Source organism: Sus scrofa, chromosome 4 (assembly GCF_054392235.1).
Source record: "Sus scrofa isolate SSC_HxYL_T2T_F1_AM1 chromosome 4, Sscrofa_HxYL_maternal_Yorkshire_Landrace_v2.0, whole genome shotgun sequence".
NCBI classification, from domain to species: Eukaryota; Metazoa; Chordata; class Mammalia; order Artiodactyla; family Suidae; genus Sus; species Sus scrofa.
The window spans coordinates 101839230-101865349 of NC_139386.1; the positions used below are offsets into that span (position 1 = coordinate 101839230).

The window sequence follows — 26120 nt, forward strand, 5'->3', positions numbered from 1 at the left end:
CAGGGGGTTGGCCACACCCACGGCATGCAGAAATTCCCAGGCCAGGAATCAAACCAGCACCACAGCAGTGACAATACTGGATCTTTAACCTACTGAGCCACCAGAGAACTCCTGTTTTGGGGGTTTTTTTCCTGAGAGTTTTTGCCCACTTGGCATCTGGATCTTCTTGGTATGTTCAGAAATTTTTCAGTCTTTGGAGTTGGGGTGAATGAGGAGAGCCTACCTCTCACTATTGAAGCTGAAATACTACATACTTGCTTTCCCAGGCTCCTTCACTGCTAGAGAATAGTAGACGACCAAAGATCTCCAAGCAGACACATCTTGCCCTGAACATTGAATTGGAAATCAGTGACACTCGTTAGAGACTGCAGAGAATCCACTGAATTGATGGCAGGGCAGGAGGGCAGCAATCGCAAGTTTCCACAAGCAGAGAGGGCAGAGGTACCAGCCAACAAGCAGTGTCTGGTGTCAACAACATGATTATCTAGCTACAGGACACTGTTGTCGCCACAAAACCAGCTTTATAACATATTTCCCCTGCAGTCCTGGCAACTACCTGGCTTCCCCAGTTTCTATGCATTTTCCTTTCTCTGGATTCTGTGAGTTACCTAATACCTTTTAAATAAATCCTTATCTGCTTATGTGTGCAATTAAATACATACTTGGTTTCTGCTGTTATAAACTAATAACCCTAGCTGATACAGGGGGGTATTATCTCATTTCCCCCCCCCCATGGAAATCAAAACCTTAGAGAGGTTAAGTGACCCACAAAATAAGATATAATGCAGGAGTGGCAGGGCTGGGTTTGGATCCAGCCCTGTTATCTCTCGTCTGCGCTCTTTCCACTCTGGTACACTGCAGTATCCAGAGCTGAAATGTTTCAAACCAAAGACACTGTTCAATTGGAGAAAAAGTCATGCACAACATTTTAATGGAAGATCAGGAAAAAATCTTTTTTTTTTTTTTTTCCCCAGCCATGTTTCCCAAATTCCGCTTATCAGAATCAACCACCAGAATGGAAAGCAGTGGAATGCAACATTTCCATCCTCTTCAAAACAAATCTGTTTCCTTTCTCTGCCACAAGATGCCAGGGAAGAAAAAAAAAAAAAAAGTTCCTAAGAAACCTAAGAAAAAAATGAAAAGACAGTCTCTTTTTTCCTCCTGCTGTAAAGTGGAGACAATCTTCTGAATAGTGAATTGACTATGTGAGTAAGGAACGTAACTCCAAGGAGACTCCGATTCCTGTCTGTCGGTAAACAATTGCGGGCGGTGCAAATACTCCCAGTCCACAAGGCCAGCCCTGTCACAAGAACACAGAGCTGGCTCGATGCCTGTTTTGATGAGAACACCCTGCTTCTTCTTCCTCTCAGAAATCTTTGGGCTGGTCACGTCTTGTATAGAGTGGGCACCTACTGAAATACTTACGGAACAAATACATCTTCGCCATTCCAGTACTAAGGGTTCAAAGCCATCTAACCTGGAGCTCAGAGCCTAAGTATATGGAAGATTTGAAAAAAATAGAAATTATTTTCATCTTTTTTGAGCCTTCTTTCATTCACTTTTTTCAATGCCTGGAATACCATTCCTTGATGTGGTTAGTGCTGAAGAAGCTGAGCCAGAAGCAAATGAAGTATAACCAACAGGGACAGACCTGCTTTCTAAAAGGACCCCTAGAAAAGCAGAGAATTCCACATGACAGGGATGAAAGGCTCTGGACAGAAAGAGGGTGCTTTCAGCCCCTGATGCCTGCTCTCAAAGAATATACACTAATAGGATTAGACATCCTATTTTCTATCCCTGAACTACAAAAGAAAGATAAGACCCAACATTCCCTCAATGTCTGGGATTCCCCTCTACCTACTCTGGGAAACAGTTTATATCAGATAAATATCTTCCTCCCCTCCAGGATCAGTGTGCAGTGATTCTGAAAATAAACCTTAGACTTACCCTGTACCACAAATTCCCACCCCTATTTCTTATCTTTTCAAAAAATCTTCACCTGGAAGCAAAATGTGGGCAGAATAATGCTCTACTCCCCCCATGCTCCCCATGTCCTCATCCCAGTCCTTGGAACCTGTGAATGTGTCATCTTACATGGCAAAAGAGACTCTGCAGACCTTAAAAGAGGGAGATTATCCTGGATTATCTGGATGGGCTCAATTTTATCCCATTAGTCCTTAGAAACAGAGAAACTTTCCTTAGAGGGTTAGAGAGAAAAGAGGGGAGAAGAAGGGGAGATGGGAAGGGGGAGATGCACTCAACCTACCATCACTGGCTTTGATGAGGGAGGAAGGGGGTGGTCTCTAGAACAGCCCTCAGCTAACACCCAGCAAGGATTCAGGGATCAGAGTCCTATAGCAGCAAGGAACTAAAGTTTGCCAACTACCCAAATGAGGAAGGAAACAATTCCTCTCCTAGAGCCTCTAGAAAGGAATACAGCCTATGGACACCTGGATTTTAGCCCTGTAACACCGTGTCAGACTTCTAATCTAGAGAACAGTAAGATAATGCATCTGTGGGGTTTTTTTGTTTGTTTTTACTATTTTATTTTTTTATGGCCACATGCACAGCATATGGAAGTTCCTGAACCAGGGACTAAATGCAAGCCACAGCTGCAACCTCTGCCCCAGCTAAGGCAATGCTGGATCCTTTAACCCACTGCCAGCCGGGGATCAGAATCTGCACTTCTGCAGCAACCCAAACCACGCTACAGTCAGATTCTTAACCCACTGAACCTCGGCAGGAACTGTGCATCTGTGTTGTTTAACCTGCTAATTTTGTGGTAATTTCTTACAGCAACAATAGAAAATTAATACAAGATATAAGCCTCCACCTGAGAGTTAATTATTCTTTGCCTGTCTAAATTCACTTTAGAAACAAGGATGCAGGCAAGCCAAGGGAAGTGAGTCTGCTCTTGTTGTTGCTATTGTTTCTTTTCTCATTTGTTTTCTGGACCAGCTCTGCCTGTCTCTGGAGTGACATCTAGCACCTTCTTTCCTGTGTGAAATTCACCCAGTTCAAGGGGGCCATTGGGTTGTGCTTGTGGACAGATCAGTAACTGAGCTAATAAAGGAAGCGGTTTCTCTTCAGTGAATCACAGAATGTTGGAGCTAGTTAGGGGCCAATCTTATTTAGTGAAGTTAACAAGACAGTTCAAATGACTTCCCCGAGGATGTACAGTGAGCTCTTTCAGAGCTGGGACTCTAAAACTACTCTTTCCGCTTCAGGTCAGGACATGGTTTCCATCCACCCTGGTGGTTCCCAGCTCCAGAGGTGCAGAGAATCCAGGGAGGGGCAGGCAGGAGCTTTTAGAAAAAAAAACCAACAAAACAGTGATGATGCCAGGTCCCCACCCCAGGGATTCTGATTCAACTGCTCAGCAGTGGGGCCCAATTCAGTACTATTTTTTAAAAGCTCTCCTGTTCTAATGTGTTTTATACCACTCCCCTGAATTTTGGCCCAATCTCAGCACACACTGAATTCTACTTAAAAGGTCCAGGTTAATGATAACTAATGTCCTATATAATAAAGAGACCAGGAGTTCCCGTTGTGGTGCAGCTGAAATGAATCTGACGAGTATCCATGAGGATGTGAGTTCCATCCCTGGCCTCACTCAGTGGGTTAAGGATCCCGCATTGCCGTGGCTGTAGGCCGACAGCTGCAGTTCTGATTGGACTCCCTAGCCTGGGAACTTCATATGCCACCGGTGCGGCCCTAAAAAGCAAAAAACAAAAACAGAAACAAAACCAAAAAACCAAAGAGGCCAGTACCAGTTTTGTTCATGGTAATATAGTTTCATCAGGTGCAAAGCACTTTGTCAGAGAAGACATTTGGCTGCTTAGAACGTGCCACGGCTGACTCGAGGTCCTATGCTGTCATTGTTTCTTTTTCCTCCAAAGCAGCAGTTATGCACAGGAAAAAACTATTTGCAGATGCTTTGATTTTTAAGATTAATATTTGGTTTATTAAAGTACAACTCTTCATTTTCTAGTTATTTATCAAGCAAAATTCACCACTTTTAAGGTGTGCCTTCACAAATTAATTAAATGCCCTTAAACAGTTTAAAACGGACTTTGTAGCTTTAGTATATTTTACTTTTATTTTTTTTCTATTAACAAGACCTTCCATTTGGCTCTCAACTCACTATACTGTCATAATGTCCGTTCATCAGATCTTTTGCGCCTAATTGAATTACACTATAAACTTTTGTTTCTTTTGTTTCTTTTTTTTTAGGGTTGCCCTTGCGGCATATAGAAGTTCCAGGACTAGGGGTCAAATCGGAGATGCTGCTGCCAGCCTATGCCACAGCCACAGCAATGCCAGACCTGAGCTTCATCTGTGACCTACACCGCAGCTTGTGGCAATGCTGGATCCTTAACCCACTGAGCGAGGCCAGGGATCGAACCTACGTCCTCATGGATACTATGTTGGGTTCTTAACCCACTGAGCCACAACAGGAACTCCTAAACTTTTGCTTTTTGTTGCATGATTTGAATTGATGAATTCTGTATTCATCTTGTCTTTTCCTTGCTTGGCAAGGTCATACCTCACAACATTTTTAATAGCCTCCTTTGGATTCTACATGACTCTCCTGGTTTTGTTTGGCTCCACGATCACTATGTTCTGTGCAGCTGACAGCTTCCACCACCCCAACTATAGGCTAATAGCACCGCACACCAACACCTTGTCTCATCCTCAGTTTCTGACTCTCCTTTGGCCTGTGCTAACATCCCTGCCTAGACTAGGTTTCAGTGCTGAGACGTGACCTCTGCATGTTGTCCTGTCTTTCCCCTTCCTGAGTGCCCTCTCCCTCTTCTCTCCGCAACCTTCAAGGCTTACTTCAAATCCCACCTGACTTCACCACAGCCCACAGTGATTTCGCTTCCACACATGCACCACCCATTTTATATTCCCTTATGCATCATATTATTGCTAGTTACTTTTTCCTGCTTTTTTGGTCTCCTTTCCCCTAAATCAGAAATTCTTAAAAGGTAAGAGCCGGTTTTAGAGCATTTATATCTCTGCTTATGGTCTAGCATGGTGCCTTGGGCAAGACAAAAGCTCAGGGAGACCTAGTTAGGTAATTAAGAGATTGACTTTGATTAGCATGTCTTTCCTACAGGGCATGTGTAAATTCTGCTTCTGCCCAATATGCTAAGGATGGTCAATGAAAATTAAGCAATATTTATCCAAACTAACCACTTGAGACCCATGGTACATCCTTATCAGAGGATAGCATGAAACTCTGCTTCTCAGCTTGCCTGATGCCAATTTCAGCCAGCTAGTAAATTCCAGAGGAGTCATATCTGGTACAGATTTTCCATCCTGAAATTACGATGCCTGTAGTTGTTCAAACAATTCTGAAAAAATGTCCTGCTGTGTGCTTGTCTCCTACTAAAAAGAAAATGCTGAATAACACACTTCGGCATGCCTCATTTATGGACAATGAGTATTTGTGAAGAGACAATGAGAGAAGCAGCAGCTCACTAAAAGCCTTTTTTAGGTTTAGTTGTGTCAAGAGTGTACAGGAAAACAGACCTTATTTTAAGAACTAAGTCTGCAGTTTTTTCTTGATATATGTGGAAGAGCAAAAGGGTATCTATAGTTCCCTCTAGCCAAAGGAAGAAAATAGGAGAAAAAGTTCACATGACAAAAACCCCACATGTACAACCAAACCCCCAGACCTGAGATGTCTCTGATTTACTGCAGGAAACTGGGGAGTTCCTAACTCAGCTTTGGTCTGGCTGGCGGTTTTAATTGAAAGCAGTTGCCCTCTCCCCACCCAGCCATGAGTATGACTCATCACCAGTCCCCCAGGCCAAGTGTTGTACAAAATACTCTGCATCACCAAGGCAACAGATGAGCATCTGCAGTCACTTTTGGGTGTGGTTAACTAAGTACTACCGCCTTTTTTTTTTTTTTTTTTTTTTTTGGTATCCGTTTAACAAGTTATAGATTTGAAATATCAATCCCAGGAAGAGGTCATTTGGTATGAGAGAGCCGTCGTATAGCAGTGCAAGAGAAAAAAAGCAAAGGAGGAGACCCAAAATAACACAACTAACTTTTTGTTACCAAAAAAAAAAAAATTTTTTTTTACTTTGTTAACAAAAAGTATGTCACCTCTTGTGATGTTAGTCACAGACAACATTAAACAACCTGAGGAAGATGGGAAATCGAGAGAAACTAATTGTTAAAGTCTTGTTCTGAGGCTCTCTAATCCTCACAGCACCATTTATTATTATTCCTGTTTTATAGTTGAAGAAACTGAGACACTCAGGGCTTAAGGGGATGGAATACTTTCATTTGTAATTATTTAACTTAGTTGCATATTTTCTTGCAGGGCCTTGTGGCAGGTACTCATGAAAAGAATGAAGGGCCAAAGTCCCCCAAACCGCCTTGGGTTACTGCCACTTCTCTCCTTTCCCACTCTGTGACAGAAGTGTTTAGTTACATCAAAGATGTACCTTGGAGTTCCCGTCGTGGCTCAGTGGTTAACGAATCCGACTAGGAACCGTGAGGTTACGGTTCGTTCGATCCCTGGCCTTGCTCGGTGAGTTAAAGGATCCGGCGTTGCCGTGAGCTGTGGTGTGTCTCGCAGATGCAGCTCGGATCCTTCGTTGCTGTGGCTCTGGCGTCGGCTGGCGGCTACAGCTCCGATTCGACCCCTAGCCTGGGAACCTCCATATGCCGCAGGAGCGGCCCAAGAAATGGCAAAAAAAAAAAAGGATGTACCTCAATTATGCTTTAAGAATATTTTGAGAATTTCCTTTATTCCCTCTTTCCCCTTCTCCAGTGAGATCAATGAGGCAGCCTGGAGTATTTATTCAAAACTAGGCTTTGTCTAGATGTATCAGAAAAGGGAAAAGACAGGCCATAGAAGAGCTTTTGACCAGAGCTATTCTCCTGGTTTGAGAACGTCCCTTTGAATTTCCAACTAAATACCCCAATATGAAAGGCACGTAAATACATTCTTGTCCCCTAGCTTGAAATGTTTCTGAAGAATAGGCCTAAAGCTGCTCAAACTAGTAAGGTTACTGACATTCCAGTTCAGTTGTGAGAGTTCTTAGATGATGACTTCCAGTAACTTTGCTTTACTGGGGGTCCTGCCTCACAGCCTCCTCTACATGGAAAGGGCTGGACACCCACTGCTATTACTGTTGCTAGGTCCAGGCACAGGTTAAGATGTTCTGCATACCAGGTAGCAGCTAACTTAAATGCCTTGGAGCTGGCAGATGACAATTAAAGAGAGAGTGCCTGGAGATACAACCCCATCTCAGTTCCAGTTTACAGCTGCCACATAGGAAAGAGGACTGGAGGTTTTCCAATGTTCCCACATTTTCAAGAGAAGCCAGAAATTCAGTTGTATGAAATCTGATTTTTTTTTTCCCTTGGCTGCACCTGCAGCATACAGGAGTTCCCAGACCAGGGATCGAACCCGTGACACAGCAGTTGTCAGAGCCACAGCAGTGACAATGCCAGATCCTTAACCCACTGAGCCACAAGGGAGCTCTTTTGTCCAAGCTAAATTACCATAGTTTTTTCGGTTTTTTTTTTTTTTTTTTTTTTTTTGCTTTTTTTTAGGGCTGCACCCACGGCATATGAAGGTTCCCAGGCTCGGGGTCAAATAGGAGATTCAGCTGCCAGCCTACACTACAGCCACAGCAACGTCAGATCTGAGCTGCACCTGTTACCTACACCACAGCTCACAGCAACGCCGGGTCTTTAACCCACTGAGTGAGGCCAGGGATCGAACCCGAAGCCTCATGGTTCCTAGTTGGATTCATTTCCACTGTGCCACAATGGGAACTCAAAATCTCCTGATTTTTAAAGTTGGCAAATTACTAACATGTTTTTCAAGGACTGCATGGATGGCCAAATATGTACAAGCTGATACTTCACAACGTCTCACCACTAATGACAGACACCCCCTACACATTTGCTTATGACTTTCTGGCTTGGGGACCCTGGAGCACTCCTGGCGTTAAGTGAGAGTTCCATGTCATTACTGGCTTGGGTGCCCTCTGGCCTGTTGCATACCCATTGTCTCACTTCATTCCCCACAGCAACACTGAGTTTGGGACTAGTACTATTTCCAACCATGGATTAAAAAAATGAATCTTTGAAGAGTATGAATAACTCACCTAAGGTTCCAGAGCAAGTACATCTTGGGGATTTGTCATGGGGCAGCCATGGAGTCTAGCTGAAGGATGGGGCTCTACTGCACCTCAGACCTAAAGTCCTTGGATTCCACTGAGCCCACCTCTCAGACTGAGGGTACACTACACTCAAATTAAGTGTGGTAGGATGCCAACCACTCCAAGTACAAAAGTTATTTAATTCTTCTCTTTTAGTGAAGGACAGCAGTTAGAGTTTTGCCAATAAATATGTAAAATTAGCATTTGGTTTGGGGGGTTCTTTGGCCAAGCCCACAGCATGTGGAAGTTCCAGGGCCAGGGATCAAACCCGCACCACAGCAGTGACAATGCTGGATCCTTAACCCACTGAGCCACCAGGGAACTCGCTAGAAACAGCATTATAAAAAGCTACTGTGAAGCAATTCCATGCCATGCATTCAAATGTCTGAACTTGCAAAATCTGGCATAGTGTTTTCAGTGGCCAGCAAACAAATGAGAGGAGTAAGGGGAAAGGTAAAGCACAGAGGACTTCTGGATTTTTGTTTTGCCATGACGGTGCTAAGAACTAGAGACTGACTATAAAAGGGGTAGGATAATCTGCGTGGACTTTTACCAGAGCCCGTTTCATTTTTTAAAAATTACTCGTTTTTTTTGTTTTGTTTTGTTTTTGTCTTTTTAGGGCTGCACCTGCAGCAAATGGAGGTTCCCAGGCTAGGGGTCAAATGGGAGCTGTAGCCGCCAGCCAAAGCCATGGCCACAGCAATGCTGGATCCTTTAACCCACTAAGCGAGGCCAGGGATCAAACCCACATTCTCATGGAGGCGAGTCAGGTTCATTACCACTGAACTACAATGGGAACTCCCTAAAAATTAGTTTTAACAGTGAATAGTTACTAAGCAACTGTAACCAAGTTACTACATCCATGGTGAAAATACAATACACACACACACACACACACACACACACACACACACACACACACACACACACGATCTTTCCAATGAATGGCCCCTGACTCATTTTCACCAGTCTGTACTACCATCGTTCACAGATCCACAGTAGCTATGATATCATCATTCCTTCCAGTGAGCCAGAGGGAAAGGAAAAATGTGACTGTGTGTGTGTGTGTGTGTGTGTCTAAGTGAGAAATGGGGCAGGACAGCTAGAAAGGGAGTCAAACATCACGATCAATTTCCCAGCAGCAAGCTCAATCAGATTAGCTTAGAGCACTCTGATGAATTTTAATGGAACCAGTGTTCTTTGGGGGGAAGTGACTGAAGCCTGTCTGGCATCTACCACAAAGCAGTGGAGTGCAAGGGCTACTCTCCTGGGCTCTGGCACCAGACTGCCTAGGTTTGAATTCAGTTTCTTTGACTTTCTAACTAGGTTTTCTGGAATGAGTTACAAAAACTTGGTAAGTTTCAAGTCCCCCATCTGCAAATTGGGAATAATAATAGACCCTACATCGTAGGGTTGCTCTGAGGTGGAGTTTAAATAGATTAAATATTTAGAACAGTAGATGGCACATAATTAGTACTCAACAAATGTCAACTTATTATCTCTCCCAATTAAAATCACTGGTAACTTGGGAGTTCCCATTGTGGCTCAGTGGTTAACGAATCCGACTAGGAACCATGGGGTTGCGGGTTCAATCCCTGGCCTTGCCGTGAGCTGTGGTGCAGGCTGGCGGCTACAGCTCCGATTAGACTCCTAGCCTGGGAACCTCCATATGCCATGAGTGTGGCCCTAGAAAAGGCAAAAATACAAAAAAAAAAAAAATCACTGGTAACTCAAAAATGCTGACCCCATCAATCAGTGTTTTGCATCAAGGATGATATCACCTCTAGTCTGGGAAATTTACAAGCGTGATGTTTTGTTTTGTTTTGCTTTGGTTTCATTGCTGCAATGTCAGCACAGCCAGCACTCAGTGGGTAGGGTTAGGCTTAGGGGTGGCTACCAGATGTTCTACAATTCCTGGGTCAGTGTGAGGGTGAACTGTCCCACCTCCTACACAACTTTATATATCCTCTCAGTCTTCATGTAGGTTACAAATGTTTTTTTGATTATCTGAACCTGGAGCCTAATTCATTTTACATATAAATGCAACACATTTTTTGCACAGTGTAAATATTAATGAATTTTCCAGGAATGCAACTATCATGTAAATCAAGTGCAGCAACACTTCATGTTGTTCAGAACCTTCCTGAGAATTGTTCACATTTTGTAAAATTAGATGACCAACAACAATTTGAGTCACATCTGTATCAGCCCGTATCTGTAGCTATTGCAATCACAGTGATTCTATGTGTCCTTGCAAGGTTTTTATACCATCATTATGTCTTCCAAGGGAGTTATGCCTGAGCAATTACATATTGGAATTGATAGCGTTCTATTATATTTCTTCCCTTTTATTTCTCTATTACATGACCATTTGGATATTAGATCTTTTTTTAAGTTATGCATATAGATGTTATATCATCTATGAATTTTGTTTCAGGAAAGCAAAGGGAGTATTACAAAGTATTTGTTATGAAAGGGGATACTCAACCATAAGTGATGGAAGGACGATACTCACAAAGCTTGAGATGAAAAGAGAATTCATTAACTGATGCATTATGCAAACAACAACATTCTTTAGTCATATAGATGTTAAGTGTGCCACCTATGTTGGTAATTGATGCATTAGACAGAATAAAGCCCCCCATGTCCTAATAATGTCCATGTTCTAATCCCCAGAACCTACAAATATGTTAGATAACAGGGCAAAGGGGAGTTATGATTGCAGATGGAATTAAGATTACTAATCAGGGAGTTCCCGTCGTGGCACAGTGGTTAACGAATCCAACTAAGAACCATGAGGTTGCGGGTTCGGTCCCTGCCCTTGCTCAGTGGGTTAACAATCCGGCGTTGCCGTGAGCTGTGGTGTAGGTTGCAGACGCGGCTCGGATCCCGCGTTGCTGTGGCTCTGGCGTAGGCCGGTGGGTACAGCTCCAATTCGACCCCTAGCCTGGGAACCTCCATATGCCGCGGGAACCGCCCAAGAAATAGCAACAATAACAACAACAACAAAAAGACAAAAAAAAAAAAGATTACTAATCAGCTGACCTTAAGCTAGGAATTATCCAGTGTGGTCACGGAGTCCTTCAAAGTGGAAGAGGGAGGCAGAAGAGTGAGAGTCAAGGAGGGTGTGATTACCAAAGAAAGGTACAGAGAGAGGCAACATTGCTGGGTTTGAAGATGGAAGAAAGGGGCCATAAGCCAAGGAATATGAGTAACCTCTAGAAGCTGGAAAAGGCAAAAAAAAACACAGTCTCCCCCAAAGCCTCTAGAAAGGAAAACAGTCCTACCAATTTTAGTCCAGTGAGACCTGTGCTGGACTTCTAATCTACACATCTGTAAGATAACAATACATTTGCGTTGTTTAACCTGCTAAACTCGTGGTAATTTGTCACAGCAGCAAGAGTCCCAATACACCTGAAAATATAAAATATTAAGTGAAAAAAGCAGAACTCAGAATACAGACACACGCACACACAGCCCACAGCAGGGTCTGAATTCAGATGGCAGATGAGTGCAGAGGTGGTGCAGCAGTGACTCCAGATGGACAAGCTAGACCAGCAAGCAAGGGTCAGGAGACCCCAGTCTAAGATCTGGGTCCACAACAGACTTACTGTATGGAGTTAGAGGAATCAGTCATCTTTCTGGGCCTCAAGTGTTCTCAGTCAAGTATACATAGGACACCTGCTACTGAAGAGGGTCTGGGATGGACTTTATGGGATCAAAGAATGGGACTTTGTCCTTGGTGTCAAGAAGATTCCCAGTCACTCCAGAAGAGAAAGAGGGTGACAAGATGCTCTCTGAGGTACTGCTCAGCTTTAACAGTCTGTTGGTCCATGAGTCCGAATAGAATTTAATGCTTACTACCTTTCATGTATGTGTGTGTGAGGCTATCTGAGTTCATAAGTTTTTTTAGATTGCAGGAAGAAGTTATACGAAGTTAGATCACTGAAAAAGTTTCTCTAAAACAGTACAAATAACAATCTCAATATAGCTCAATTCAAAGTACATTTCTTAAACTTTCTCCTTTTTCAAAACTAAGGTATAGGTATTATTATTACTTTCAATTCCTTTTAATTTTTTTTTTTTGGTCTTTTTGTCTTTTCTAAGCCCACACCTACAGCATATGGAGGTTCCCAGGCCACGGGTGGAATCGGAGTTGCAGCCTACACCACAGCCACAGCAACGCGGGATCCAAGCCATGTCTGTGACCTACACCTCAGCTCGCAGCAACGCCAGATCCTTAACCCATTGAGTGAGGCCAGGGAGCAAACCTGCAACCTCATGGTTCCTAGTCAGATTCGTTAACCACTGTGCCACAACCGGAACGCCATCCATTTAATTTTAATTCTGTACCCCCCCCCAAAAAAACCCCCAATGAGCACCTATTAGCACCTAGCACGCTCCTCTATTGGTAGTAATGATTTATTTTATAATATTGGTGCTGCTGTTTTATTACCTTTAATTCATTTTATAGAGACACATTTTTATTTATTTATTTGTCTTTTTAGGGCTGCACCAGCCACATATGGAGGTTCCCAGGCTAGGAGTCCAATTGGAGCTACAGTTGCCGGCCTACACCACAGCCACAGTAACACATGATCCGAGCCAAGTCTGTGACCTACACCACAGCTCATGGCAACACCGGATCTCTAACCTACTGAGCAAGGCCAGGGATCGAACCCACATCCTCATGGATACTAGTTGGGTTCGCTAACTGCTGAGCCACGACTGGAACTCCAGTAGTAGAGACAATTTTAAATGAGTACATTTTAAGACAAATTTGAGGTTCTTATAAATAACAGAAATAACCTAAAGGGAAGGGGAAAAGAGTAGGGAGGAGAAGGAATTATAATGAGCTATAATAAATAAGCTAAGGTAAGAAGTAAAAATGTGATTACAGTGGACAGAATTGAGAAGAAAGTTGAAAAGAGCATGAAAAACAAAACAAAAAAATGTAAAAAGAAAAGGAAGAGAACTGCAGTGGGAAAACAGCAGGGAGCAAAGTGAGACATCTGCCCATAAGCCTCACTTTGTTTTATTCCTCCCTGCCCCCCCCCAACACACACACACACACACACACACACACACACACACACACACAGAGCAACATTCCTAGTCACAGTGACCTTTGGCTTTGTTCTTAAGTTCTGAATTGTGCTGAGTCTTAAGGCACCGGCCTCTGATGCCCCCTGCAGGTCGGCAAAGCTACTTGCTCTTTCTCTCTTTTTTTAATGTGATTTTTCCAGGACTGTTTTTAATCTTTACATAGAAACCTGGGTCCAGAGACAGCAGCTATAGGCTTCAACAAGTCTGTGTTTCTGAGAATTATACTGAGATTATGCCTTGGCATTCCCCATATTTATGAAATGAGATATTTCACCATTATTTATATTATCAGAAAGAGCTTGGTTTGAATTCCTGTCCTCTAACTTACTGTGTGATCCTGGGAAAGTTCATTAGTCTCTTGAAGCTATTTCTTCACCTTTAAAATGGAGATATCCGAGCTCCCAACATGGCTCAGCAGTTAATGAACCTGACTAGTATCCCTGAGGACATGAGTTCAATTCCTGGCCTCGTTCAAGGTTAAGGATCCAGCGCTGCCATGAGCTGTGGTGTAGGTCGCAGACGCAGCTCAGATCCCGCATTGCTGTGGCTGTGGTGTAGGCCAGCAGCTACAGCTCCAATTTGACCCCTAGCCTGGGAACCTCCAAATGCCTCTGGTGTGGACCTAAAAAAGACCAAAAAAGAAAAAGAAAAGAAAAGAAAGAAAGGAAACATCAAGACAGATCTTATTAGTTGCTGCAAGATAATTAACTGAGATATTATGGGTATAAAGTGCCTCATTCAATATCTAGTACCTGTTGGCTCCTTAATAAGTGGTAGCTTTTATTACCTCACTCGAGAGAGAAAAATATTATGTTAAGAGCTCTAAATCCCTTGTAATACCAGAAACCAAGAAAATGTAAATAACAGTCTGAAGTTCTTTATTCTCTCTCCCTCCTTCTCTCCCTCTCTCTCTCTCTCCTCCTCTCTCTCTCTCTCTCTCTCTCTCTCTGTCTATTCCTCCTTGCGAAAGATGGCTGTAGTTTCTGTGGTTTCTGCTCTGGAGTGAGAAATCCTATAGGTGGAGCCCATGCATCCTGCAGCTGCTGGCTCCCCTGTGAGAAAGCACGGTCCTCAGTGTGACTCACCCCTCACTTTTCAGGAAGGCCCTTAGGACTTAGAATACTTTCGTCTTGCAGCCCTGGAAAACTGGCAGAGTGTGCACCTACAGACTTTCACACCACAGATTTCTATGACTTGGAACCTGCTTTCTCCAACATTAACCTCACAGAGAGGAGGACAGAGACACTGCTCATTAGCACTCTCCATGAGTCTGCTGTACAGCCACTGGCAGAGTACCCAAAAAACAACAATTCAAAATCTACTCGCTCTGCTATTCCGTAAGATTTGATGGTGATAAGCACTGCTGTCCAGGCTTCAAGGACAGCTCGCTAGGATGGCTATTCCTGGTGGTAATTTCTGAGCGAGTTTGAATCGCTAAATAAACGCTGTCATCCTCTAGCACATTTAGTCCCTCCATGGATGTAAGAACTGGAGAAAGGTGAGAAAAGCATCTTACCCCTCTTTTTACAGAAGAGGAAAGAGTCCCAGGATCTCATTTTATATACCTCATTGGGTCTTTTATACCCAATTTGGAAATCAAAAGGGTTTAATAATGGAGCAATCTTGCCCTGTGTAAGGCCCAGCAGACTAAGTTTTGAAGTTCTTCCAAGCCCCTAATAAGACAGTGGTCATCAGTTAAAGGTACGAGCTATTAGGTATTGAGCTATTTGGTATATTAGCTTATTGAGGGAAATTAGCCTAAAAGTATATTAGGAAATAATGACATATAAAATCTTCCTAATTAGTCAAAGGATGTCTCTAATAGCCAAAAATTTTACCTACTGACGAGAAGATGCAGGATAAATATAAATGGAAGAATTAAACTGAGTATAATCTGTGAAAATATCAACCACTATGTTGTATACCTGACGCTAACATAACATTGTAAGGCAACTATGCTTCAATTTGTAAAAAGTAACAGAGGAAAAGGATAATTATCTAAACATATCTGTGGTGGGCAGAAGAGTGGGTGCTGGCAGATGTCTACATCTAGTCCCCAGAGGTTATGAATATGTCACCTCACATGGCAAAAGGTACTCTGCCAGATGTGCTTGTGTTAGGGAGCTTGAAATGAGGGGATTTGCCTGGATTGTCTGGGTGAGCTCAGTGTAATCACAACGGTCCTTAAGTATGAAAGAGGCAGGCAGAAGAGTCCAAGGAGTTTGAGATTAAAGACTGAAACGATAAATTGCCGGCTGAGGGCCCCAATCCAAGGGATGAGGGCACCCTCTAGAGGCTGGAAAAGGCAAGGACACAGGCTCTCCCCAAACCTCCACCCCTGTTGACATCTCAGATTTTAGCCCCATGAGACCCATTTCAAAGTTCTGTCCTCTAGAACTATAAGATAATAAATTCGTGTCATTTTAAGCCATTAAGTCTGTGGTAATCTGCTATAACATCAATAGGAAACTAATACATACTATTTTGGCTATTTTTTAAATTACTTAATGAATTTTATTATATTTACAGGTGTACCACAATCATCACAACCAAATTTTACAGCATTTCCACCCCAAATCCTCAGTGCCAATATTTTGTTAGGTCAGTCTACCGAGGCAATAGAAATAAAAATAAATAAATAAACAAACGGGACCTAATCAAACTTACAAGTTTTTGTACAGCAAAGGAACCATAAACAAAACGAAAAGACAAACTACAGACCAGGAGAAAATATTTGCAAATGATGTGACTGACAAGAGCTTAGTTTTTAAAAATTATGAACAGCTCATACAACTCAATAACAAACAAATGAAAAAAACCCAGTCAGGAAATAGGCAGAAGACCTATATAGACATTTCTCCAAAGAAGACATACAGATGGGCAACAAGCACATGAAAAGATGCTCAATATCACTAATTATTAGAGAAAAGCAAATCAAAACTACAATGAGTTATCATCTCACACTGGTCAGAATGGCTATCATTAACAGGTCAACAAATAACAAATGCTGGAGAGGGCATGGAGAAAAGGGAACCCTCCTACACTGTTGGTGAGAATGTAAATTGGTGCAGCCATTATGTAGAACAGTATGAAGTTTCCTCATAAAAACTAAAAGTAGAGTTCCCATATGATCCAGCAATCCCACTCCTGGGCATATATCCAGACAAAACTATAATTCAAAAGGATATATGCATCCCTATATTCATGACAGCACTATTTACGATAGCCAAGACATTGAAACAACCTAAACGTCCAGTGACAGATGGATAAAAATGCAGTACATACATGATGGAATACTACTCAGCCTTAAAAAAGAATGAAATAATGCCACTTGCAGCAAGATGTTTGGACCTTATCACACTAAGTGAAGTTAGTCAGAAAGAAAAAGACAAATACCATATATCATATGTGGAATCCAAAATATGACACAAATAAGGAGTTCCCATCGTGGCTCAGTGGTTAACAAATCTGACTAGCATCCATGAGGATGCAGGTTTGATCCCTGGCCTTGCCCCTAGCTGGGAACTTCCATATGCTGCGGGTGTGGCCCTAAAAAAATAAAATAAAATAAAATATGACACAAATGAACTTATCTACAAAACCAAAACAGATTCATAGACATAGAAAACAGATTTGTAGTTGCCAAGGGGGAGGAGGTAAAGGAAGATTAGATTGGTCAGGGTCTGGGACTAGCAAATGCAAACGATTATATACAGAATGTATAAACAACAAGGTCCTATTGCATAGCACAGGGAACTATATTCAATATCTTGTGATAAACGATAATGGAAAAGAATATGAAAATAATTTTAAAATAAAGTCTATTTAAAACATATACACAGGAAAGTACACACATGGGAGATTCTGAGAAGGTGGTGGCAGCAGTGGCAGCAGTACAGCTTTTCAATCTCTCTGAATTATCACATAAAAGCAGACAAGCAACTGAAAGCAGAACTAAACCCTATAAACATTCATGAAAATTAGCAACAAAAAAAGGATTTAGGCAGAATCCTAAGTTGTTATGTTAAAAAGAGAGAGAGAGAGAGAGAAAGAGAGGAAGAGAATTCCCATTATGGCTCAGTGGGTTAAGAATCTGACTAGTATCCATGAGGATGCAGGTTCAATCCCTGGCCTTACTCAGTGTAGGTTGGTGTAGGTGGCAGACACGGCTCGACTAGGATTCTGAGTTGCTGTGGCTCTGATGTGGGCCCGGCAGCTGCAGCTCCAATTCGACCCCAAGCCTGGAAATTTCCATGTGCTGAGTACAGCCCTAAAAAGACACAAACAGACAAAAAGAGAGTAAGGAACAGATAACATCCCTATAAACAACATGGCATGCCAGAAAGACGTGACCACAAAACAGATCAAAACTCTAACCTTTTATTTCAAAATGAACCACAAGACATTAAGAACTTGATGTAAACCTTAAGTTCAGCTCAATGGGTTGATACAAACGGATATATCCATGTGACCACCGCTCATTTTAGGAAGCGCAACGTTACCAGCATCCTTGTAGACAGACTGCCTTGTGCCCTCTCCTTGTTAACAGGGGTATTACCTCCTCAAAAGTAGTACCATCTTAAGTTCTATTCTTTCAAATTAGTTCTGCCTATTTTCTTTTTTTTTTTTTTTTTTTTTTTTTTTTTTAATTTTCCCACTGTACAGCAAGGGGGTCAGGTTATCCTTAGATGTATACATTGCAGTTACAGTTTTTTCCCCCACCCTTTCTTCTGTTGCGACATGAGTATCTAGACATAGTTCTCAATGCTATTCAGCAGGATCTCCTTGTAAATCTATTCTAGGTTGTGTCTGATAAGCCCAAGCTCCCGATCCCTCCCACTCCCTCCCCCTCCCATCAGGCAACTCTTCTCCAAGCTCCCGATCCCTCCCACTCCCTCCCCCTCCCATCAGGCAACTCTTCTCCAAGTCCATGATTTTCTTTTCTGAGGAGATGTTCATTTGTGCTGGATATTAGATTCCAGTTATAAGTGATATCATATGGTATTTGTCTTTGTCTTTCTGGCTCATTTCACTCAGTATGAGATTCTCTAGTTCCATCCATGTTGCTGCAAATGGCATTATGTCATCCTTTTTTATGGCTGAGTAGTATTCCATTGTGTATATATACCACATCTTCCGAATCCAGTCATCTGTCGATGGACATTTGGGTTGTTTCCACGTCCTGGCTATTGTGAATAGTGCTGCAATGAACATGCGGGTGCATGTGTCTCTTTTAAGTAGAGCTTTGTCCGGATAGATGCCCAAGAGTGGGATTGAGTTCTGCCTATTTTCAAAGGTCCTATAAATGAAACTTAAACATATCTTTGTCTGCCTAGCTTTTTTCTCTTAGGACTATATTTGTGAGGTTGACCAGGCTGTTGAGTGGGTCATAGTCTCTTCTTTATCATTTCAGTAAAGACACTATTTGAGTTTACCACAACTTATCCAGTCTACTGCTGGTGGTTATTTGAATTGCTTCCACTTCAACAATATTATTTTAAAAAGAAGCTACTATGGACATTCTTTTCCTTGTCTCTTTCACTCACTTTTGTTGGGTATATAACCTAGGAGGGTAATTGCTGGGTCATGGGGAATGTATACGTTAAGCCGTAGTAGATACGGTCAGTTTTCCTAAATGGTTTTGTCAATTTAAACTCTTGATTCCAACTGGTCCACTTCTTTATCAAAATGTGGCATTATAAGGGTTTTTTTTTTTTTTTTTAGTAGCTATTTTGATAGGTGTGTTTTGGTTAATCTGCATTTCCCTAATGACTAAGAAAGCTGGCTATCCTTTTATTTGCTTACCATTTGGATATCCTCAAGTTTTGATACATCTTATCAAGTCTTATGTATCTGTGTGTCCTACTGCGGTTGTTATTGTTGTTAGACTTTTCCTTATTGCTGTGTAGGAGTTCTTTATATTTAACATCCTTCATCAGATGTGAATTTGCAAACACCTTCTCCCACTCTGAGGCTTTCCTCTTTATTCTCCCTGGTATCTTTCAATTAATAAAAATGCTTGGAGTTCCTGTCGTGGTGCAGTGGAAACAAATCCAACTAGGAACCATGAGGTTGTGGGTTCGATCCCTGGCCTTGCTCAATGGCTTAAGGATCCGGCATTGCCATGAGCTGTTGTGTAGGTCACAGACACAGCTCGGATCTGGTGTTGCTGTGGCTCTGGTATAGGCTGGCAGCTACAGCTCCGATTAGACCTCTAGCTGAACTCCTGATCTTCTCCCCTAAACTTGCCTCCCTTACTGTCTGCCCCATCCCACTCATGGGGAAATGCCATACTTCCAGTTGTTGGCATCAGAAGTGGGGGCAGTTTTGTGGGATTGAGCCCTTAATCCAGGGTCTGTGCTGAATCCAAATAGTTGAAGTCATAATTGAATTAAATTATAGAACACCCAGTTGGTACTGGAAAATTGGAGAATTAGTTATTGTTTGAGAAAACCAAACAGCCAGGAAGGGACACAGTCCAATGAGAAACCAAGTTTTTTACCACAATATAGTTGAAGAGTCATTAAGGTTGCTAGATCACGCTACATGAAAAGAGGGCAAAGGAGAGCTGTTCCAAAATTTAATGAGAAAGTAGATGAGAAAGTAAATTTTTAGACATAGGAATAAACATGGATGAATTGATGTTGAGGAAGCCTAGAGAAAAGGAAGTTTAAAGGAAAGTGACCAATACTGTTAACTGCTGTGAAGAGATTAAATAAGATAAGGCTTGATAAACATCCACTGAATTTGGTAGTTGTAAATGACAATTCAATAGTACGCAGAGTCTGGAGCTCCCTTTGTGGCTCAGCAGGTTAAGAACCTGACAAAGTATCCGTGAGGATTCGGATTCAAACCCTGGCCTTGCTCAGTGGATTAAGGATCCAGCATTGCCGTGAGCTGTAGTGTAGGTCACAAATGAGGCTCACATCTGATATTGCTGTGGCTGTGGCACAGGCCTGAAGATGCAGGAACTTCCATATGCTTCACCTGCAGCTGGCCCTCAAAAGGAAAAAAAAAAAAAAAAAGAAAGAAAGAAAGAAAAGTACCCAGAGCCTGAATATAATGAGATGGAAAATGTGGTGTTGTTTTTTTCTTGAGAACTTTGGTTGTGGTAGACAGAATGGGCTAGTGGTTTACTGGTGTAGGAGCGAGTGTTTCTACTATCACTACTGATTGCTGTTTTGGGTGAAAAAGGCTCGAGCAGTTTTAAACAGAAATGGGCCATGAACGGAGAGTGCTTAATGGTAGGTGCCAGGTCCACAGCTCAGAAGTCTGGTCAAAATGCAGGCTGACAAGATCTTACTTTTCTTTTTATAACTTCTGAGCTGTTCAATTTTCTTAGCATGTCCAGTAGATATTTACTCTGTATTTTTTTTTTTAAGGTGCCTAAAAAAAAAGAAGGCGCCTGTTTTAAAACTCAAACCATCTTTCCTCACCCCTTGCTGCTGCCCTTTCCTCCTCAGGGTAAGCTGTCTGGAGAGGTCAGTCCGTTCCTGTCTGTACACATTTGTTTACTCCTACTCATTCCTCTGGGCGCTCCCGTTTGGCCTCCAGCCTCACTTCACCTAAACAGCTCTTGCTGACGTCTCTAATATGTTCTGTGTCATTAAGTCAAAGGACATTTTCAGGTCTCTCTCGAGATCGTGCCTTTTCTATTTGCTCACTGGACATCTCCACAGGAATCTCTAAAATGGAGCTCTTTTTTCTCCCCTCTTGCTCCCAGACACTTCTCCTTCTCCCACTGTGAAGAGTATCTTCCACCATCCCCCACCCAAGCTCAGAAATGGGGTGACATCCTGACTCTTCCTCTCTCCCACACCCCAGGTCTCTTCCACTGCCAAAGCCCTTCACTCACAGCCACCACCACAAAGTCTCCCTGATTCCAACACAACTTTGATAGCCTCCGCCATGACCTTTCTGAAATAATAATCGGATAATGTCACTCCTCTGCTGACAGTCCTCCTTGGCTCCCGTCCCTCAAGACTTAACTCAGATTTCATCACTTAGGGGTGAAGGAACAGGGACAGTGTCACAGGTAATCTATTGTGGCTTTCCTTTCCAAGACTCTTAAGGCATTTGGCTAAGTGTCTAATCCTAAATGGTTTTATACAACTGTAAAGGAAGAATGGCCTACAGGAATCCCACTACAGAACTGGATGTTTCTTTAGTCATATGTGTGCCTTAAACTATGTATTGGTGCAGTGGAAAAGAATCCCACTAGGAACCATGAGGTTGTGGGTTCGATCCCTGGCCTTGCTCAGTGGGTTAAGGATCTGGCGTTGCCGTGATCTGTGGTATAGGTCAAGCAGACACAGCTTGGATCCTGTGTTGCTGTGGTGTAGGCCGGCAGGCGTAGCTCCAAATAGACCCCTAGCCTAGGAACCTCTATATGCCACTGGTGCGGCCCTAAAAAGCCAAAAAAAAAAAAAAATGTATTGGGCATTTATAAGTATTTATTTACTTATTTTCCTTTTTGGCCACCCCATAGCATATGGAGTTCCCAGACCAGAGATCAGATCCAAGCCTTAGTTATGACCTAAGCTGCAGCTGCGGCAATGCCAGATCCTTAACTCATTGTGCTGGGCTGGGGACTGAACCTTCGTCCCAGTGCTCCCAAGCGCCAATTCCATTGCACCACAGCGGGAACTCCATTTATAAGTGTGCTTTTTATTACTACTGGCATACCAGGGAAAAAACAAGCTTTCTTAAATGAGAATTCTTTTTTATTTTTTATTTTTTTTTGTCTTTTTGCCATTTCTTGGGCCGCTCCGGCGGCATATGGGAGGTTCCCAGGCCAGGGGTCTAATTGGAGCTGTAGCTGCCAGCCTACGCCAGAGCCACAGCAACTTGGGATCCGAGCCGCGTCTGCGACCTACACCACAGCTCATGGCAACGCCAGATCGTCAACCCACTGAGCAAGGGCAGGGATCGAACCCGCAACCTCATGGTTCCTAGTCGGATCCGTTAACCACTGTGCCAGGACGGGAACTCCCAAATGAGAATTCTTCAAAGGATATTGCTTATCCAGTTTAGCAGACCCTACTCATTACTGGAATCTGTCTAACAGTTTGGTTGGATCTATAAATTCAGGTGTCTTTATAAAATAAATCTTACGGGATCCTGCTGTATAGCACTGGGAACTATGTCTCGTCACTTAGGATGGAACATGAAAATGTGAGAAAAAAGAATGTATTCATGTATGTGTAACTGGATCACCTTGCTGTACAGCAGAAAATTGACAGAACACTGTAAACCAGCTATAATGGAAAAAAATAAAAATCATTATAAATGTAAATAAATAAATAAGTAAATAAATCCTATGGGAGTCTTTAATGATGAATTCAACAAAAGCAAAGTTGAAAAAAACGGGAGTTCCCGTTGTGGCTTAGTGGTAAGGAACCTGACTAGTATCCATGAGGACACAGGTTCAATCCCTGGCCTAGCTCAGTGGGTTAAGGATCCGACATTGCCACGTGCTGTGGTGTAGGTCGCAGATGTGGCTTGGATCTCCCATTGCTGTGGCTGTGGCTCCGATTCGATCCCAAGCCTGGGAATATGCTGCAGGTGTGGCCCTACAAAGCAAAAAATAATTAGACAGTTACAGTTTTTAGTATCACTGCCATGAGCAACACCCATTAACAACGGCTGAGAAATAAAAATAAAATCTGGGTAATAAAAAGAAAGTCTAACCTTTTCCTTTGCGCTTAGTCTAATTTCACTTGCTCATCGGGTGTTGCACGCAAAGGTCTTGCACCTGACCCGTCAGACCAAAATTCCTAGTGGGAAATGGCTGCGCCCACACTTCAATTCAGGAGACGGTGTGCAGAAGCACTGTGGAGAAAGAACACTGCAAGTCAAGAAGGCAGAAGCAACAGGCAGTGTGCAGAGCCCTGCTGCTGGCAGCGCTTTCCTCAGCCTTGAACAGCACAGCTGCGCAGGGCAGTGAGGACCCCACCCCTCCCTGCTGACAAGAACCCTATAAAGCAACCCCACCTTTCACAGAGGATGTGCTTTAGAGCACAAACTCACACCTCTCCAATCTTTGATCAAAGGATCAAGCCTTCCTTTGCTTCTGAACCAAACTCAATTACCTGCTGGCTCCAAGGAGACAGAGCCAAAAGACCCTTGTTGGGGACTGACATGGGAGGGTCAATGTCAATACCTTCATTTTAAAAATATAACCTATTTGGGAGTTCCCGTTGTGGCTCAGCAGCTTACGAACCCAACTAGTTTCCATGAGGATTCTAGTTAGACCTCTGGCCTCGCTCACTGGATTAAGGATTTCAGCGTTGCCATGAACTATGGTGTAGGTCGCAGCCACAGTTCAGCTCCCATGTTGCTGTGGCTGCGGTGTAGGCCGACAGCTGCAACTCTGATTCAACTCCTAATCTGAGAACGTCCATATGTGCAGGTGTGGCCCAAAAAAGGAAATAAATAAATAAATAAAATATAACCTATTTAACTGTAAGTTCACATAATTCAAATTTTAATAATGGTGGGCTTAAGAATTGGCTAGCCAGGGGATTCTCTTGTGACCCAGTAGGTTAAAGATCCAGGGTTGTTCTTGCAAGCAGCTCGGGTCACTGTTGTGGGCAGTTGGATCCCTGGACCGGGGAACAGCAGGCAGGCACAGCCAAAAAAGAAAAAAAGACTTGGCTAGCCAAATTCTTACAGTTTTAACATTCTGCTCACTGGTCAACTTCTGCACATCGCTGGCCTGGGGGCACCTTCTTTGTGTGAGGAATACAAGGTAACCTCAGGTAACTTAACTTCGGGACTACTACTGAAAGAGAAGTTCTTGGCAACAAGTAAAATTTGATATATTCGTTGTCCCAGCAATGAAGAAACAGGGGCAGGTACAGTTGAAGAAGGTAGAAGGTGTTACGTGGTGGGGTGGGAATTTGAGCTCAGATACGTCTCCAAAGCTAAGAGATGAATGCATCCTTCAGGTGTTGCTATGATTTCCACTTGTGTTTGAAACAGCCAGACTTAAGAGCCCTGGGGCGGGGGCGCAGGGCAGAGAAAATAGCTTTTTAAGCGTATAAATGTCCTTTAAGCCCAGAAGGCTCTCTACAAATCAGCCCCAACCTTATCCCACTGGCTTGTCCAAGGCCTCCAAGAAAATATTTACTGGGTGCGCTCCTACCCACCTGAAAGCCTTATGTCTTCTGCGGGCCTGAGAATAACTTGGAAACGGAGAGCACAGAATTCGGCCAGCGTAATAGGGCAATAAGGCCAACGAATCCTCCCTGGGAGCGCTGGGGGCCGCGGGCGGCAGGTACAGTCCAGCCCGCCTTGGCCTCCTTGCCCTCTGCGAGCCCCGGGGTCGCAGCTCCCACGCGCCTCTCTCCAGCCGCCTTCGCGGAGCTTTACAGTTGCCAGGAAAGTGGCTCCTGCGCCGGAGGAGGAAAAAAAGTCCGACGTCCAGCCTGCCTTCAAGCCCCTCCCTCTCACCGCCCTTTGCAGACACGCGCCCACTCCCACCCGCGCCGCCAGGGTCCGCCCTCCGTTCCGCTCCGCTGGGTTAAATGCCTACGCGCGGGCGGGCAGGGGAGGTGGCCTTTGCCGCGATTCAGAGCCGGACGCGCAGTCTGAGCCACGCTGAGGGGCTGCGCCGCGCGCCTGCGTCCGCTCCCGGCCTTGCGCGGCCCCCTGCGCGGGTGAGTCTCCGGCGCCTGGCGGCCAAAGTGGGCAGAAAAGTGGGACTTTCTGTGATAACGGATCTATTTAGACGTTTTCTCAGCCAACTGACCTCTGAATAAAAGCTAACGTCAGCTCCAAAAGGCGTCAATGTGGTCGGGGGTCGCCGGACCTTTCAGCCTTGAGATTCAAACCTTAAGAAACTGGACAGGAGGGTGCTGTTTTAAAGAAGTGTGCAGGATGCTTGAATCAGGTCAACAGGTCAAGGAATAAACTACTAATTCTTTACTAAACTACTAATATTAGTAAAGAAAGGTTGTGACTTAAGCAGGGTCACACAGAAAACACTTGGTGTGTTTGGATCTGAATATGGCTCATAACTATTGCATTATACGCTCAGGAGAAGAGCACGTCTCTTCAAGGATTTAATCCTCGTTCTCTGCTTGTCAAATAATCCTGCCTTCTCCTACCTTTAAAGGTTGGTAAAGTTGGTAAGGTAAAATTTCCTTAGCTTTAAAGGTTTTAACAAGATTAAATGAGATAATGCAAGTGTTTACCAGCAGTTTCTGGTTTTAGTATTACATAAATGTTGCCTGGGGAGTTCTCATGGCTCAGCAGTTAACAAACCCGACTAGTATCCATGAGGACGTGGGTTGGATCCCTGGCCTTGCTCAGTGGGTTAAGGATCTGGCATTGCTGTAAGCTGTGGTGTAGGTCGCAGACGCGGCTCGGATCCCGAGGTGATGTGGCTGTGGTGTAGGCCAGCAGCTACAGCTCCAATTGGACCCCTAGCCTGGGGACCTCCATATGCCGCCTGTATGGCTCCCCCCCCCCACAAAAAAAAGACAAAAATAAATGTTGTCTGTTCCAATATCCCTACGTTTTGATCATTGATGTATTCATGAATACATAAATATTAATATTAATTAATCTCTAACAGTATGTTAGGTGTTGGTTACTAATAGTATAAAGATGAATAAGAAACAACCTTTTCCCTCACCGAGCTCACAATTTAGTTTGGGAGAAAGGAATGACAGTATAAATTTTTACAATATATGTATTATGGTAAGTACTGAGAGAACATACAGGTGGAACAGATGTCTTGAGAACTAAAAGCAGTTGTAGGACTTGACTTGTGGCCAAGTGGGCTAAGGTTCTAGCATTGTCATTACTATTGTA

The 26120-nt window shown here is 43.3% G+C and overlaps 1 protein-coding gene and 1 long non-coding RNA gene across 6 annotated transcripts in view; one reads left to right on the top strand and one right to left on the bottom strand.

Moving 5' to 3' along the window:
• The window catches only part of LOC110260323 (uncharacterized), a 90436-nt gene extending 65634 nt beyond the window's left edge, over positions 1-24802 (bottom strand). For all 3 annotated transcript variants that reach the window (XR_014844240.1, XR_014844239.1, XR_002343437.2), the window contains exons 1-2: positions 24452-24802; positions 22992-23132 (exon numbers count right to left, since the gene is read on the bottom strand). This is a non-coding gene — a long non-coding RNA (uncharacterized LOC110260323). The remainder of the gene's footprint in view (positions 1-22991; positions 23133-24451) is intronic.
• A 48-nt stretch (positions 24803-24850) lies between these two features.
• Positions 24851-26120, top strand: part of THEM5 (thioesterase superfamily member 5) — a 39024-nt gene continuing 37754 nt past the window's right edge. Inside the window, exon 1 of one of the 3 annotated variants that reach the window (XM_085023094.1) lies at positions 24851-25419. The gene's annotated coding sequence lies outside the window, so the exon portion shown is untranslated. The remainder of the gene's footprint in view (positions 25420-26120) is intronic. The other 2 variants (XM_085023096.1, XM_013997133.3) reach the window with 2 other exon arrangements.